We start from the raw sequence: 6,740 nt of genomic DNA on the forward strand, positions 1-6,740 counted from the left end.
TAACAGGCAAAAAATTATAGTTTGTGCCTTTCTCGGTTTTATAAACACAGACTCAACTAAACTCAACTCATTGTTTAAGGACGACAAACGTACACCCATATAACATAAATAAACATTTAAATTAAGTTACTGCAAAAAATATTTTTTTACTTTTGCAAAATATCTGTACGTTATACACAGATTTTACTATAAATCTATTTAGTTTTTCTCAGTAAACTTTAGTATACAATGTTTGTATTTATAAAATCATAATGACACAGGCATTTTATAACAATAATCAGACCAATAATCACATATGCAGCATTTATTTGCTGTCCAAAGGGCAAACATCAAACATCGGAAGCTATTACTCGTGATACGACTTTTTTTTGCTTCCGAAAGCCCAATCAATGTGAAACTTCAATTCATTAATATCACACCAATGTCCGACGACAGTTTGACTTCTCGGGATCACCGATTAGGTATTTCGTCAAGAGGTCGTCCGGAGCACATAGCTCAAACATCAATTTTTCGTCTATATTTCATCAATTGACTACATTTTTCAGCCTATATGTATTCATTTGTCATCGTTGCAGTTATTACACTGCTGCTGTTCTTTTTGAGAACGCCCTTCTCCGTTTATGCGAGTTATGATAGAGCTTTTCAATCTTTTTCGAAAGGTCTAAAATGTCTAAGGCGTCACATAATTTGAGTTGAACTTTTTTACTGCATTCCATTTGAAACTGCTTGAACACATTTTATGTATATTAGACTGATATGACTGAAATTGCATAGTCTAATAAGTGGAAGTTTCACAAGGGCCAAAAAAATCAGACCTACCGATATATTGGGCTTTATTGCAGTCATTTCAATTACTATTCAAAAAAACCATATCCTGCTGTAGTTTAACTCTAAAACATTAGTAAGATGAGGAGAGAAAATAAACAGGGTCACTTAAATTCACTAGTAGTAGTATTTCTTTTATTAAATTTAGGTTATATTTACATTTACAAAATTAACATTTTCAATAATTTATAATATATAAAACATAAATATTATAAATAATTATAAGAAAACTAATAAGAAAAACCTAACTTCATTTACATAATATCTAATTTTATCCTTATACGATTATGGCATTTGCCGTCAATCGGTTAAATTCACTATACAGAGTATTTGATGATCCATATCTTAAGATTCCTCATACTATTCCAAAAATAAACAGTTTTGTAAACAAATTGAAGTTGAACCTTCATAATCAAAAAAATTTGGTGGAAAATCTGAATCAAATAAGTAAGGGTTCACAAATGATACCAAAATTGAACCAAACGTGGGTAAAATAAAACAGCGGCAGACATACTAGGACTTTCTTTTCAAAAAGTTGATATTCAACTATATTTAAAAATTTACCATCAAAACCTGTGTTATGCGAATGTCTGAAAGAAAGACAATTAGATCAATAAACATCATTATATCCGATAGCTTAGCGGCGTTATTGTCTTTAAGTTCGGTCAAAATTTGTTCATCTATGTTGGACAACTTCTTAACACTTCTCAACGAGCTGAAACAAAGCAACCACGATATTTTTTGTTCGGGCGCAAGACAAAAAAGTCACGAAGGCAACGAAACCACTGATTATCTAGACAAATGAAGAATTTAACTTCAATTTATTGCATCGGATCGATTCTGCAGTTTTATCGAAAGGACTTAGTAAACATACTCAGATCTAGAAAGACTTTAAATTCAAAAACTATAGAGAGAGCTATGAAGACCAAAGACAAGCTAAGATATTTATCAATGTATCTAAAGCAGTCTCCAATGGATTCCTTACGCAAAGCAGACTCCATAAAATCAGTTTTCTACGATCAGTATTTGTCTATTTTAGAAATGGATACAGAAATGTCTGAGCACAATATCTGCGAATGCACTAAAGTGAGCAGTAGCGGACGTATTCACCTGGGAAACATACGTGTTTTTCCTGATAACATATCGATCAAAACAAAACCATCAGATGCGCTAATATTTATTAAAAGTCTAATGATTATTTAATACATATGGGGTTAACAGCAGTTGAAGTCGAAGTGTATAGTAATACCAACTTAATTTATAAATTATAATGTATAAAAATAAAAACCCTATTGCTATTTGTTTTGTATAACCACCAAAATAATTCATCTTCAATCATTTATAATTTCATCTTATTAGTATATTCGCAAAAAGTCTCCGTGCAAATTTTACTTAGATTAACTTAAAAATTAATCGAATATTTCCCATATTACCTCATATACAGGCAGGCAAATAAAGTTCATAAAGTTACTTAACATTAAAACAAATTATAAATTTTATGTTATAATAAAAATGTAGATAATTTTTTAATTAATATGTTATACAATAAAAAATTGACTCAATATCAAAAATAAATATTTATAGCCTCTTTCATATAATTGGAGATTATTTATTCATTTTGATTACAAAATTGTATCATTAAAAATAGTTAATCAATTTAATTGGCTTATAAAAAGAAATAATTTATCAATTATGATAATTAAAAATTTGTAAAATAACAATAATTAAATTAAACGATAACGAACATAATTAATTAAATTAAAATATTTAAATTATTAAAAATGATTGTATTACCAATTATTATTATTAGTAAATGGATTTCTGTATAAAAAACTTGTTGTATATGATTAATTTAGTAAATTGCTAAGAGGCCTTTATTAGATATATTAGATCTACAAAGAAAATTCAGTTAAACAACAAATAATATTCTTTGTGCTAAGATTTTTCATACAAACTCTTAATACCTTCTCCAAGACAACCAAACTAAAAGCAATACTTTATTTTTGATTGATACCCAAACGACAATTAAAGCTTTTAAGCCCTTCACCTTAAAATCAAAACCATGAAAAGACTGAAAAGTGAATATTGGCAGAATAACGCTACTAGCTGATATCATTTCATTTGGATTTTAGACATAGAAACGTTGAGGAAAGTGAAAAGCAAACTGCCTTGCCTGACCTGTTGCTTCTCTAGATGTACAACTAGAAGGTTGGTCTATGTTCCTCTGGAGATTGTTACGAGAATTACTTGCTTCTATTTTCTTTAACTGATAGCTTCAGCTTCAGTTTTTTTCAGCTATAAGTCACTTAAGTCATATGTATTTTCCTAACCGACTTGTCTTATTATAAGACCTTATCTTGGGAACATATAAACAGATACCGTGTGAATAATGCAGTTCTCTGAAACTAAATTACTAAAGAACTAAAGTAAAAAAACTACGCATTTCTTCTGATATTTATTCTAAACATTACGGAAACTTATATGAAAAAGAAATAATCATAAAAACTATGTTCTAAACTTAAATTTAACAGGATGGATCTAGTTTGTATCTCTTTCGAATATTGTAGTAAATCAGGAAATAACTGTGGGAAGTAGAACAACATCCAGTAACATGCGACTATAACCAAACAACCATCTACCTCAGTTAGTGTTTGTGTATGATGTCGTTTACATAACATACACTTTGTTAAGTATTATCTAATATTGTATATAAATCAATTGACTAAATTTTTAAAATCCTTGTTTCTGTTGCTTTTTTATGAATTGATTTGTTATGGTATTTAATTTGCCCGTATTTAGTATTTTCAACTATCGTTTTAAGTTTTGATTACAATACTATATATATTGATAATCGAGTTTACTTTAGCACTAAAGGCTTGCATGGGTGAAATGAAGAAGTTCCCATCGTAAATGAAATGAACTCAACTTATTAGAGCAATTTATATACAGTGGAACATTTTTAATGTGTGATTTAATTACTTAACTAAATAATGTTAAAAATATACACATATACTGTAGGTATGTATGTAAGTGCTTCTTATCTTTAGTAGATCTATTAAACGAATAATCATTTAAATGACCAATAACACTGTAATTTTGTTTATACTAAAAAAATCATCTTATGTTCTATAATATTTCTTAATATTTATTTTGGGGTCGCAATTAAACTTTAATTTACTTATTAATGAGGTTAAAAATTTTCGTAAGAACAAATAACTTTTTATGAACATCGAAATGGAATTCTCACAATTAATCCAATGACAGTAAACTTCTCTAACTGTTGTGTTAATATTCATCGAAGTCATAGTATGATGAATCTTCGTTTTAGATTTATTCACAAAGAATATCAAAAGCCATTTCTAATAAATAAAGTAATTTTAATAATTATGTTTTTATAATATCCCATAAAATTATTTGTTTATTAAGTTTTTGTTTTTGAGATAAATGCAAAATTCTCTTTAGAAATGATTACGGTATTACTAGTATTACAGTAAAATTAAAGTGTGACATAAGAAAATCCTCTATGGGATAATCTCGGTATTTAGTCCATCACCAAAATGCAACTATATTTGATTTGGTTCAAACCATTTGAAAAATAAATATCTATATTTTTAGTACAGTTCGTTTCCACTAAATCTCACAAATAATAGACAATTAATTTAGATACGTGTACAAATTTTAGATTTGGTAGAACCATAAATCTTTTATGCAATGAATCGACTATAAAATGCAATGAGTTTTTTTTTCTATTTTTGTATACAATGGACAAACTTTTCGCGTAAATTTTTTTGCATTGAACTCTTGTGATTTTGTGTTTTTAACGACTTATTTTATATTACTTATTATTTTTTAATTCATGAAAAATTTTTTATAATGGTTTTAAAAACATATAGAAACACATAAAATTCAAGAAATATGAACTACATAACATGCAACAATCGATTTAGTGCGGCAAATTGCCTTGCAATTAACCAAAAACTGACCAAAATAATACTAAAAAATAACAGAAAACAATAAATGCAATTGTTACAACAATTACAGTTGAATAAGGACTTGCATATTATGGCAACTTAAATGTGCCCATATGCAACATGCTTTCAACATACGTACAGCGCATGCAACTACCATAACTTTTAACGCATTTGAAACTCACAGATACAGCACATTTCAAGTATATGAAACAATAATTTTTTACTCTTTGTTCAAGTAACAATTACGAAAAATTCCACAAACTACTAAATACGGGCTAGTACAGAAATTTGAAAACCAGGTGGTTTTTTTTTTTGTTTATAAATAAATTCATTTGTGTTCAATTGGAAATTAGTTTTTTAATTTATGTAAAAGCTCAGCCCGAAAAAGTGAACTATACTTGAGCGAAAGTACTTGAAAGTAACCAATCAATGCAATAATAAATAATAATATACCAAAAAACAAGATTGGTGTAGATACAAATATAATTAAAATACAACTAAAACAGAATACCATTCCCAATATAAACTTAAAGTACACATACATAACTTGTTTAACGAGGAGCGTTTGATAACTTATTGACAAATGAAAGGTACTGTATTTTGATTTATTTTCAAATTCGAAATAGTCTTCTTTCAACTCTTTTTTTCCCCCTTTATTCACTGCATTTGGGAACATAAGGTTTCAATCCAATTACAATATCTTATTCTATTTAGAAATAATATTTTTAATTGTGATCAGTTCAGTCCCGTAGACTCAAGCTCTGCTAACACCGACCTTCTCCATGTGTTATGTGGTCTACCAGGTTTTCGTTTAGATTCAATTTTAATGCGACTCTTGATATATCAATGAGGTTTTTTGTGGAGTGTGTGCCCAATCCATCTCCAGCGTGTTCTCACCATACAGTATTTAATTTCTTTTTGACTATAAAATTGCTAGAACGTTTAGTTGCTAATTGTTTCAAGCCAAAATACTTTGCAGATGGTTTATAGGCCTTTGGTTTTAAAAGTTCGAAGATTTTTTATTTTATTGGTGTTGATTCGCCAAGTTTCACAATCACAGAGCATAACAGATTTGACACATGAATATATAGATGAATAGATTTTTAATTTTGTTGATCTTGAGATTTAATTTGAAGACCATATTTTTTTTAAACGACCGAAGCTTTTCTCGCTTTGCCGACTTTGTCATCTATATCCTCTACAGATCCGCCATTGACATTAATGGTGCAGCGCATATAACTGAAAGAGCTAACTTACTTAATTGTGCTGTATCTAAACTAAACTCTTTCAACTCTATATACTCTAAGCTCTATACTCCTACCTTTTAAGAAATAGGGATTTTCAAATTTCTCAAAATATTCATAAGTTGTAGAGATTACTAATTTGAGGCTACAATCTGGTTTGTCAAGGATTTGATACTGTATTAGCCTTGGAATGTAACCAAGTATAAATTAAAACTATAAAGATGTTTTAAAATATGTGTTATTATACTTTGTCGACTATGAGAACGCCTTTTGACACTCTTAAATATGCAAAAAAAAAACATCTGAAAATAGATGAGAACAAAGTTCATAGCATTAGTAAGTAATATTGGCAAAAACTTGCTTCTATTACTTTCGGTAATATTTCCAAAAGAGTATAGGTACATCTTACGAAAATTGATTTAATGGTGTAGGTATTATGTGGCCCTTGTTCTTCAATACTCACATATACTTTGAGAACATTATCCAACAATCGATTAACAATATTGATCAAAGTAATGAATGATGTATTTTTTAACAAAATAAATTTTAAAGATGACAATATACATATAGTTAACAGTCGTGTGGATCCACAAGATTGAGTAAACAAGTTTAATTCAGGTAAAGAAAACTGGCGACTACCTTGTGGATTCCGGCGTAGGGTTTATTTTGTTATACAGAATGCTAGCTTCCTAAGCGTCTG

The sequence above is a fragment of the Teleopsis dalmanni genome, chromosome 2 (genome assembly GCF_002237135.1).
Source record: "Teleopsis dalmanni isolate 2A chromosome 2, ASM223713v2, whole genome shotgun sequence".
NCBI lineage: Eukaryota > Metazoa > Arthropoda > Insecta > Diptera > Diopsidae > Teleopsis > Teleopsis dalmanni.